The sequence below is a fragment of the Penaeus chinensis genome, chromosome 2, assembly GCF_019202785.1.
Source record: "Penaeus chinensis breed Huanghai No. 1 chromosome 2, ASM1920278v2, whole genome shotgun sequence".
NCBI lineage: Eukaryota > Metazoa > Arthropoda > Malacostraca > Decapoda > Penaeidae > Penaeus > Penaeus chinensis.
The window spans coordinates 4,401,578-4,414,077 of NC_061820.1; the positions used below are offsets into that span (position 1 = coordinate 4,401,578).

Below are 12,500 nucleotides of genomic sequence, written 5' to 3' on the forward strand. Positions count from 1 at the left end.
CAGGGCACACCTGTCAACGGCCTGAGATATAGCAAATAAAATAACGATCACGAGACTACACACCGTTACAGAATAAAAGGAATTGTAAGAAAAAGGAGAGAGCGAAACTCCTCTTTCTCGCTCCTCCACCTCCTCTTATACAGTTCTTGGAAATCATCCGATTGACTTGGCATTCCTTTTATACCGAGTCTCTATTTCTACTCATTTCTGCTTCCATTTTGATGATGATGATGATGATGATGTTGTTGTTGTTGTTGTTGTTGTTGTTGTTGTTGTTGTTGTTGTTGTTGTTGTTGTTGTTGTTGTTGTTGTTGTTCTACTACTTCTTCTCCTTCTTCTTCTTCTTCTTCTTCTTCTTCTTCTTCTTCTTCTTCTTCTTCTTCTTCTTCTTCTTCTTCTTCTTCTTCTTCTTCTTCTTCTTCTCCTTCTCCTTCTCCTTCTCCTTCTCCTTCTCCTTCTCCTTCTCCTTCTCCTTCTCCTTCTCCTTCTCCTTCTCCTTCTCCTTCTCCTTTTCCTTTTCCTTTTCCTTTTCCTTCTCCTTCTCCTTCCCCTACACTTCCACCTTCCTCTTTCGCCGTCGCAGTATTTTTCTTGTTCTTGTCCTTTGTCTCCTCTTCTCCCTCTTTCATCAAACCAGGGCCATTTTAAAACGAATTATCTTTCTTTCTTTATAAATAAATAAACAAACAAACAAACAAACAAACAAACAAACAAATAAACATATATATATATATAAACAAACTCAGGCAAACTATCAGAAGTAACAGAACAGTTTAGCCTACATGGCACTGCAAGAACCTTGGAATGCAACCGTTACGAGGAATACAAGTGTTGTGTTTATGTAACCTGCAAGACACATTCCCCGCTTACGTTCAAATCCCCCCCCCCCCCCCCGATCTTTCTTTCTCCCCTCTCAAAGTGGATAAAAAAAAATCCAATTTACGCTAAAAATATCAATATCGAGACACAGAACACGTAACTCCTCCACACAACTTGGGAAATCAAAGGAAGGGGGGAAAAAACTCTCGACTTCCATTATCACGCTCCATTTTTTCCCCATTTTTTGAGATGCCATTGTGTCACGGAAAATCTATAGTTGACTCTCGGTTTCGTCCCTTCATTTCTTGCCTCCCCCCCCCCCCTTTTTTTTCTTTCTTTTCTGAGCCAATATATATATTCTCTTTCCTCTCCACACATTTATTCGTGCTCTTCTTACTAGCTCGTTGTTTCTTTCGCTCTCGCTCTCGCTCTCCCTCTGTCTCTGTCTCTGTCTCTCTCTCCCTGTCTCTCTGTCTCTCTGTCTCTCTGTCTCTCTGTCTCCCTCTCTCAATGTCTCCCTCTCTCAATCTCTCCCTCTCCCCCTCTCCCCCCTCTCCCCCCCTCCCTGTCCCTGTCCCTGTCCCTCTCCATCTCTCTCCTCTTTCTCTTTCTCTTTCTCTCTCTATCTCTCTCTCTCTCCTTCTCCCTATATTTATCCCTACTACCCCAACCCCTTTTCCCTCCCTTTTCCCACACACCCATCCCTTTTTCCAAATTCCTCTCTGACTCCCCCTTCCCCCTTCTCTCCTTCCCTACCCTACCCCACACCCCAACTCTCCCCCATTCCCCCACACCCCCTCACCCCCACCACCCAAAGTGTTACCCAATGACGTCGCCCGAAAACGCATTTCATCATCGTCGCGGCGATAAGGGAAATCATTTCTTACGTCCAAGCGACCTGTCATCGAGTTATGTCGGCTATGGGGGTTAGGTGCAAGCTCTCTCTCAGCGCCGGTGGTGTGCTTTTCATTCAATTTTGGTGATGGTGATAATGGTGTTGTTGATGAGAATGGTGGAAAATGATAGTGAAAAAAATATTATGACGGTGAACGTTATGGCGATTATCGTTATCTCTGACGATTAATAAACTGTTGATGATGATGACATCAATAATAAAATAATATCACTATAAACACCAGTTCACAATAACCACACGCCTGTAGCACAGTAGGTTCCAACCACGAGACGGAAGCCCCGAATGTTCCAGAGGCTCCCAGGCGCCGCTTTGCTTGTCGCCAAATTACCCCGGCAGCGAGGCACTAAGACGCAAGCCTTCTTTAAATAGATGTACCCACATTTCACATCATCATAACCCCGTTTCCCTCTTCCCTCTCTCTCCCCCCTCCCTCCTTCTCCTCCTCCCCTTCCCTCCTTCCCCCATTCCCTCCTTTTCTCCTCCCCCCCCCCCCCCGAGACCCGACACTCATCGAGATAAAACTCTTCTTTAAAACCTCTCCTCCCGCGCCCTTCAACCTTCTCGGAAGACGCCAGCATCCGCCCGACGCATCGCAATCCTTGTATTTATTCGTCTTCGTGTTCTCCCTCCCTCTCCCTCTCCCGTCTCTCACTCTCTCACCTTATTTATTTATCAACCTATAACAATTATCTCCATCGTAAATCTCAGCCCCCATTCAACCCCCCCTCCCAATCTCACCCTTCCCCCGTCCCCATCTCCTCCCCTCCCATCCCCCGCAGACTCGCCCGCCCGCCCGCCCGCCCGCTCGCCGCCCCCGTACACGACTATTTATATCGCCATAACACTCCTTCACACATCCCCTCTCCCCATCCCAAATACACACATACACACCACCCGCATCTCTCTCTCTCTCTCTCTCTCTCTCTCTCTCTCTCTCTCTCTCTCTCTCTCTCTCTCTCTCTCTCTCTCTCTCTCTCTCTCTTTTCTTTTCCTCATTTCTATTCAACATTATCAATCATTTTTCTTTACTATCAATACTCCCCTTTTTCTTGTTCCCTGAAATAAATTGATGATTTTATTCCCCCCCCCCTCCTTTCCTTCTGTTCCTAGTCCCCCTCCTACTCAATCTTCTGTTCATACTCTTTATATCTATTTAGATCATCCTCCGCCATCTCCTTCTTTCCCTCTCCTTCACTTCCCTCTTTACCTCCTCCTCCTCCTCCTTATTCTCCTTCTCCTCCTCCCCCTCCCTCTTCTCCTCCTCCTCCCTCTTCTCCTCTTCCTCCTTCCCCTCCTCCCGTCCCGTCCCCTCCTCCTCCTCCTCCTCCCTTCCACCTCCTCTTCCCTCTTCCCCTCAGCCTTACCTCGCGCTCCACTAACCGCTGTGCAAGCAATGATAATCTCTCCGTCAGTTCCATGTCCACTCGTTCAATTAAGGGGAAAGTTTGCTAATTTTTCACAGCCACGTCATTATTACCGCCGTGACGACTTTCTTTTTCTCAGCCATTACCTCTTTTATCTGTTTATGTCTGTTTGCTGTGGGTTCTTTTTGTTTGTTTGTGATTTTGGTGTGTGTGTGTGTGTGTGTGTGTGTGTGTGTGTGTGTGTGTGTGTGTGTGTGTGTGTGTGTGTGTGTGTGTGTGTGTGTGTGTGTGTGTGTGTGCGTGCGCGCGCATGAGCGTGTGTATACACGTGCGTTATGTCTGCATGTGTGTATTCACGTACGATTGTATTTGTATTTATGTATGTATGTGTGTATTTGTGTATGCATGCATGTGCGCGTCTGTAATATATATATGCATTCCTCCTCTTCTTCCCCTTTTCCTCTCCCCACCACCACCCACCACCACATCCACCTCTACCCCAACCTCCACCTCCTCCACCTTCTCGAGTTGCCAAAATTTCGCATCCCCCCTTCCATTATTCTAGTTTCACTGTTTGTTCATCCGCGCGTGAACACAAACAATTAGGAGGTAATTGAACTATCACACGGCCATAATCGAAGCTTGACCACGGAGTCTTTGTGACCCGACGAGTGGGAGGATAAAACTCTCGATCATTTCGTATCTGGCGAACAAAGGGAGGGAAGGAGGGAAGGAGGGGGGAATGGAGAGGGAGGGAGAGATAATGAGGAAGTGAGAGATGAAGGAAGAAAAGAGAGAAGAAGGAGGGGAGATGGGAAGGAAGGAAGAGAAGAAGAGAAAACATTGAGTACCTACGCACTAAGGGGGAGGGGGGGTGTACTGAAAAATGCACTGTAACGTACGAAAATAAAAACACGTTTCCACTGTTTAAATTTTAAAAAAAGATTGAGTTGATTGTTCCATACTCTTTAAACTCGGTGCATTCCCCTTAATGCACTAACACTGACACAGGAGGAGATATTAATTGAATATTGGGGTGAGGGAGGCACACAATATCTCTCTCTCTCTCTCTCTCTCTCTCTCTCTCTCTCTCTCTCTCTCTCTCACTCACTCACTCACTCACTCACTCACTCACTCACTCACTCACTCACTCACTCACTCACTCACTCACTCACTCACTCACTCACTCACACACACACACACACACACACACACACACACACACACACACACACACACACACATTCACTCACTCACTCTCTCTCAGAAAGAGAGGAAGAAATAAAGAGAGAAATAGGGAGCAGCAAAAATATGTGAAACTAATCAACAATTCAACAATACAAAACATTGTTGATTTTGTCAATATATTTCTTGCATTACCATTAAAATCTTAAGCAGAGTATGGGAACAATTTATATTCATTAATTTACCTAAAATATTTCATGAAACAGAAAAATGAAAGAGAAAATATAATGCAACAATTATCACTACAAAATGTCAAAATCAGATTACCTAATCAATCAAGTGATAAAAGATAACAAATATAATCTTATAATATCTAAAGTCCCCCAAAACAAATGTAGTCTTTTACTTTTTTTCTACTTTATACAGATATGGAAAAAGTTACAAATACATGCATATTTATATAATATATATTAGGTCCTTAGCTAAATACACTAAAGCACTACAGTAACAATAACTAGTTCTAATCTCTGTTTGATGTAATGCCCCATTTTTTTAACCCTTAATCTCAGTGACTTTTGACTAGCTTATAATTAAGTGTGTTTGTTGGCTCAACATAATACACGAAGTACTACATTATCATATGGTTTCCAAAAAGGATTTCTTACCAATCAAAACATATAATCATGAATATAAATGGTTGTTGGCTTTTATACAAATTATCGATAAAACAAAAAATACCTACTAAAATATTTGTATAAACATTTAGACAAAAAATAGGAACTAATTACCGAAGCTTTTCTCTTGAATATTATGCACCCAAACATGAAATATCAAGCATTTTGCTCATCTTTTACAGCAGGTTGTAATATCCCCATCTTGAAGCTAATTACAAACAAGAAAGTAATTATATATATATATATATATATATATATATATATATATATATATATATATATAGAGAGAGAGAGAGAGAGAGAGAGAGAGAGAGAGAGAGAGAGAGAGAGAGAGAGAGATATGTGTGAATATGTATGTATGAATATACATATAAAAACATATATGTATACATATGCATATGATATACTCTCACACACACACACACACACACATTCATTTATATATAATACTTTGTTTCTAAGTAATTACTGCTATATAAACAAATAATCAATAATATTCATAATATTTCCTAAATAACATAGTATGCAATCTATCTTGGAGGTCTTGTTCCAACAGCCTTACATCACTTACATGAAAAATGTCTTGTTATTTTCATGATTATCTCTACCTCAACTAAGGGCTTCAGTTCCACTTGCAATTCATTCAATTTGAACTTTTGCATTCACTCCATTGATACACAACCCATTTGAGGAGCTTTAACTCTCTTTTCCCCCTCAATGATTCATACATATTTGATTCAGCTCAATGAACTGCTACCTCAGTTTAAATATTTAGTAGCCAGCTGTACTTGAATAGAGCATTTCTTCAAGTCAAGTACATAGTAAATAACCTTTTTCAGGTTACTATCTTAAATTGGTTTTCTAAACATCCTTGCTTAATTCATCTCTGCAACTACAAAGTGACTTGTTACATATTAAAAATTCACTATTTTGCAACCTAGATGCTGGTTTTAGTATACAGTCGGTATATGCTTTTGTACTTGAAGTATATCCTTTATTTTCATTATATACTATCAAAAGGTGCACAGAATTTGTCTTTTGGTGTAGGATACATTATATAAATAAGGCTGTGTGAGCCACACATACCCTATTATTACCTAAACATAATTCGGAATGTATATTGATATTGTGTGTGTGGGGGGGGGAGTGGGGTAGGATATCAGGGAGAACATAAATTATGTGGAATGAAGTTTTTTTAAAAGTAAATAAAGATAAAAGTCAAATAGACAGTATGAGAAAAAAGACATTTAGTCTATACACATACAAGGGCCTACTGCATCTAATACTATGTACCAATACCTTTGCTATGCATGAAGTTTGGGTGTGGCACAGGCTCCACCCTGCCAAATATACATCCAGGTGATGGCACAGAAGCAACTGTGTTTGATCAATCTATAGCAATAGTCAATGCATTTGTCTATGTCTATATTAATAAATATTAATAGATTGATATATAAAGAAAAATAGACAATCAGCTTTTCTATGTTCCCATAAATGTAATATAGTGCTCACTGACTGTGTCTGTTTCTTTGTTTTGTTCTTTATACCCCTGTAAATTCCATTCTTCGTGTGCTCTTCCACACTAACAGATACACTTGGCTGCTGAAGGCGAGTTACCCCCCAAAAAAAATTATAATCACTTGTCTATGTATAGGATTACATAAAATTATATTGAGGTCTTTGTACCTTGCACACAAGTATATTCTGGCAAGATATCGCTTGGATTGGTTCTTATTTGATATTACCTTGGTAGGGAGGTCTACAGGCCCCACTTTTCTAGAATACTGGTATATATGGAGGAGGTTTGGCACTTATTTTTATGACCATTTCATTATTTTCATCAATGTCTGCAGAAACCTAACATTATTTTTTTCAGGATGTGTATCCCTGGTCCTGACTGATGAGAGTTATGTGCATCCTATCCTAAGTCTCCTATTTCCTCACCTCGGACAATAATTCCTTTTAGCTATTGGGGATCAAAAGCATTTTTTAAAAACAGAAATGGTAGTTACTTGCTTCATTTTCTTTTCCCAATTTTAATCTATAAAATGATGGCCAATTAGAGGAAATTAAACTTAAAGTAGATTTTAAACAGCAAGATACTTCTAAAGATACTTGGAGATAAAGGTTTTTAATGAGTCTCTGAAACTGATGATGGCTTTATACTGGAATGACGCAAATGTAATGAAGAAAGACATACAGAGTTCCCTTCCATTATTGACGTAGAATAGCCCAAATTTTAACTGCATTAGGATAAATAAATAACAACACATCTACACATGGGATAACACAATGCAGATCATATGTACACTCTGTTGACTTGCTTCTGCCTTGTAGAAGGTACCAAAAAGCTCTGACTTTCGATGACTCTCATTCCTCCAAACTTGACATAACCTTGTATCATAGCTAGTTCTATACCTTCACTTCTTTCATCCTCTACTGCCCTTTATTGAATCATGAATTTCACTTTTGTTGAAAGTTACTAATACAATAAACAATGGTAGGTCAGTTACCTGTCACTTGCCACTTGAAATTACCTAACAATTTGTATCAAAACATTAAAACTTGAGAACTGACTGTTGTTTATAGTGAGGAATATACCTCCTCTAACCATATAATTATAACAAATACAATTACAATATAACAGCAATTCAAGCCCATAAAAAATTGAGTCAAGAAGTGACTGCAGCTTCTTCTTCAATATCAAACCTCACTAAAATAGTATCACATATAAAACACAAAACCAAAGGATAGGAATTAACACTCTACAGTCAATTAAATAAATAGAAAATAATTAATAAACAATGACTCGTTAATCCAGGCTTTACATAAACCACTAAGATAATACTTGTTTCGAAATTATTTCTACTCTACTTCGAGTCAAAATTAGAAGACATCGCTAACAACATCTTGGCGACTCTGAGACCACAAAAACAAAGATAAAACGGATTATTACGAAATAAATGTTATAAATGCAGTCAAACAAACTGACAAAAGCAGGTTGGAGGTTCCAAGTTCCTCTGACAGGGGAGCGGCCTGCAATTATTTTGTCCTTTTCTATGGATTTATGCGCCTTTCTTAGCTTTATAAAAACTCGACATGTCCTTACATACCTTATAATTCGATGTGAATCCTGTTTCAGCGATTACATCCACAGGAGAAGGAGTGGCAGTCGATTATTTAATGAAAATTTAGTAACAAGGTCTCCCTAGCACTCACTTCCATAACACTACCTCGGGGTCATGGACGCAGCTTTAGTCTCATTTCCTTAAAACAGTTCAATAAATCAATAAACCCTACACAGTTAACTTGTATATCAATAAGCTACATTTAAGCTATTCTAACAGCGTAAAAGATGTGTATTTTAATTTAGGAGATTTGTATTATGGAACGGGCGACATCGCTGATTTGAAGGAGCGAGGAGGGTGTATGACGCGCAGACGGGACAAAATGGGCGCGGACTTTGAATTTAAGTTTATGCGCCTGGCTCGTTTAGTCCATGTTGATGATATGACTAAATGTATTTATTGCCTCCAAATATTTTTTTTTTTTTTAACTTCATGAATAACATAGCTTGTGCATGTGTAAGTTCTGGAACGCGATGTCTAAATATTTGGTTATTCATCCGGTCGATGTTGATTAATGATATAACTGAATATGCTCATTAACTTGGATGGTTTCCTTTGGCCTATGAAGTGTTAAACTTTGTGTGCAAGAGAGTACTTCGAGTCGTTAGATTGAAATCTGAGGAATAGATTTTATTTTGTTTGAAGCGTTCCTCCATTTTTCAGCATAGCAGCTTACATTCTAAAAATAGAATAGTTCTAGCATTTATTAAAGAGAATTTGTTTACTTTATTATTGGTGAAGATGGCTCGGAAAGTATTTTCGTTTTCGGTTTAGAGAAGAATATACCTGTTTGTATCCATACATAATAATTGATCACAAGTGTCTAATATAGTCTATGAGACAACCAGATAGGTTTATTATCCTGTCCAAAAATAACCATATTTAATACCTTTTACACCGGTTGTTTACGAATACATGAACAAAAACACGTTTTGAGTCTGAAAAATACTTTTAGTTAAAGCTATTAATCTACATATATGACTTTCTAATGAAATGATCGATTTTATTCATCATTTTACTTGCTTATCCATAGCCCATTTTACCAGTACACACTAGTATAAGAATAAAGGCATCCGTCATAAAGAAAAAAAATTGTCTAGAGCTTCGTGCATGTGTATGGTGGTGTATATACATGTATCCTTTCCACACAATACAAATAATTTATGTATCCTACACATTCCATAATTGATCAATCGGCCTTATCATTTTCCTATCATATTCTTTATAGCCATAATGTTCGTTAAGTTGCAACGATATTGACTTTCCTTTCACAAAGAAAAGTTATTAATCAAAGCAGAAAAAGAAAAAAAAAGTTTATTTTCCGTCGAACCTACTATTCCCTTAGCTATACAACGGTAGCGTGGCCGAGCGGTCTAAGGCGCTGGTTTAAGGCACCAGTCTCTTCGGAGGCGTGGGTTCGAATCCCACCGCTGCCATAGATTTTCGCCAAATAGCTGCTGATTGATTTGGGGTTAAAAAAAAAAAAAAAATGTGAATATGATAGGAGAAGAAAAGCCGGTTTTACTGTAGGTAGTTAAACTATAGTGTGGTGATAAATATTGTTCTCTTCAGCGATCTTGGTGATTAGTATACGACACGTGGTATAAACTGTTCGTATCAGTTTTAGTTTCCCATAGATAAAAGTAATATCACTAGTGACGAGAATAATCTTGATTAAGGATCAACGAATAAGTATAAGTAATCTAAACAAATGGCACTGGGTAATCATAATAGCGAAGATATTACATCGTGTCCTGACAATATGAAAGATGATATTTTTGAGCCATTCATGCAACTCTAAGCATTTGCTAAGAGTAAATTATGTACAAGCTAAATAATGAATTCCACTAATTAATTACTTCGGTAAAACGATGGTAGATCTCGTTAATTTTAGTTTACCCTCAAAATAGCAGAGTTCGTTCTTTTAAAAGGCCCCATGTGAACCGTTGAAAGAAAACGATAGAATTACTGTTCGTTTCTATATGAGTGACTATATTATTTTATTCCAATGTTATATTTACATTAAATATTAATGTGGAATAAAGGAATAATTGCAAACATGAGTGACAGAGAGAATGTATAATAAAACAATCAAGGAAAATTATCTGTAATAAAGAGAAAGCAAACATTTTCGTGGATCATTATAGAGCGTAAGTTTTGACGGATGATCGTTATTATTATTTTTTTTCTGCCTATCCGTATTCTGATATTGGCAACCAAACCTCATTAAAATGGCAAAGTTGAAACATCCGCAAAATGTCCATTGCATTCATCGTAGTTGCTAATGTCAGAGTGTCTATATATTTCCCAGTACTATGTAAGAAAGGAAACAAACAGTCACAATAAGAACGGGAATGAACGTAATGTCTCTAACTAACAAACCGAAAAGGATTCTCAAAAGAAAATGCTTTAGAAAAAAAATCTTTAAGTTTCCATTGACGTATTCGAAACGTTACATTGAATTTCTGTTCATGTTTTGGCCGTTTCTTTTTATCTTTGTATAAGCCTACACATTACTTGGCGTTATAATACCCTCTGCCTTCCACTTGATTGCTTTTCCTCAATTTTCCTTCGATTGACTGTTTTTCTAGGCTTTATTTTCGTGTAACATACCCTCAAGAAACTCATATTGACGTTCTAGTTTATAAGAGCCACCTACTAGACGTTTATTTTGTTTAATATTGGCAATAATCCTCATTTTTTTCAGTTTTCATTTTTTTCAGGGGTCATAAAACTTACCACTTTTCTAAACAGAGGCAAAGAAGGTGGATCATGGCTTTTACCTTATTGATCTTATTATCATTATTATAACATAGTACTGTTTTACATATGTCTGCCTATGTATTTATAAATCAGCAACGAACATGTTTCCTGTATTTTCCTTCCATCTTCCAAGTTCCTCTATAGTAGATTTTTGAAACACTCACAGCCGTACCCTCTATTTTATGCATCAGCTGACTGCTTTCTTTTCTTAAGTACTTTTACTAATTTGCGGTATTTATTGCTTATCACAGTGAAATCAATTTAATACTAGTTTCAAATTCAGGATTCGTCTCATCCATGGTCATCTGGATTTTAATGATATGTAAAGGATTATAGCTTGGTCCAGTTGCTCGTAAATTTTTTTTTTTTTTTTTTTTTTTTTTTTTTTTTTTTTTTAGTTTCTCCATAATCTGATGTTAGTGCGTAAAGGATGATATGCACATTTACAAACTTACTTTTATACTTACAAAGTAGTACAGTATTATGGTCCTAAAACTAATATCTGATTTTGTTTCATTGGAGGTGATCTTCAATTTCTCTTGAATGTTGATCTCCGTTGGGGAAGTAAATCATTTTGCTACAGTGAAGATGTTAATTATCACAGTGAGGGTTGCCGGCACAGTTAAGACACCGTTTTAATTGAGTGTAATTGCTTTGATGGAAGTATATAAAAAGATGTAATACTATTTAATTTTATTAACGAAGATCAACATAATACACACACAAACAATGTTTTTTAACGGCTATTTCGTTCACTCGAAGCTTTTCATATCACTGTTCACTTTATTTTTTTCATTGTTCATTTACCGCACACTTTACACTATCTTGACCAGCATCCAGTCTTCTCGCTGGTTCCTTCTTCAGAATAGTGCCGGCAGTATAGCTTCTTGTTAATACCAGCCCACAGTTCTAAAAGAACATAAAACAAAACAACAATTATCAGCAACCGACATGACTATAGTGGCCCACACCTCGGGATTACCACTCCTCCGTATAACAGTCGTCACGGCCTCCTCTGTTGGAAAGACCTTCCACCTTGCCTAGGCCTACCACTATATACAGCTTTACCACAGTCAGCGGTGACGTCATGCCCGCGAACAATCGCGACACTAACTATCGCTGATTAGCAAATAATAATGCATGACAGCTACCCTTTATTGTCACAGTTATTATTGGGAACAAATTTAAAACCAGTTTCCCATTTTTCTTTCTTCAGCGGCAATACCAGTACAGGGTGTAAAACCTAACATAACATTGTCACAAACCATCTGTTCACTACCAAAGATCGAAAACCATCGCTTCCCGAACCACCAAGCATTATTGCACCTTCATCAGAATTGTTCACAGGAGCTACACTTTACCAAACGACGATTTGGAGATAGTTGTAACTACCCAGGAATACTAGATTAAAAAAAGATTCCACTAACCTTAAGACGAGGTTCCATTAACGTTGTCTGACTCCAGATCCAGACTTGAGTCTGGGATTATCATCCTAATGTCTGGGCCTATAACACTATCTGAGAGACTAGAAGTGCCAAATCACCTTGCTATTTTGCAGGTAATCAATGTCTAACGTTTATGAAATATATAAATTATCATCAAATATTTATAAGATCACTTGACACGTTTTGAAGTCAGCCTTGATGCGCCT

At 38.0% G+C, this 12,500-nt stretch overlaps 1 protein-coding gene and 1 non-coding gene across 2 annotated transcripts in view; one reads left to right on the plus strand and one right to left on the minus strand.

The window, feature by feature from the left end:
* LOC125030332 (F-actin-monooxygenase Mical-like) overlaps positions 1-8,188 on the minus strand; it is a 207,044-nt gene extending 198,856 nt beyond the window's left edge. The window contains exon 1 of the mRNA XM_047620323.1: positions 8,072-8,188. The gene's annotated coding sequence lies outside the window, so the exon portion shown is untranslated. The remainder of the gene's footprint in view (positions 1-8,071) is intronic.
* Positions 8,189-9,440: 1,252 nt separating this feature from the next.
* Positions 9,441-9,522, plus strand: Trnal-aag. Its single transcript has one exon. It is a non-coding gene; the product is annotated as a tRNA-Leu (tRNA).
* The last annotated feature ends 2,978 nt before the right edge of the window (positions 9,523-12,500 follow it).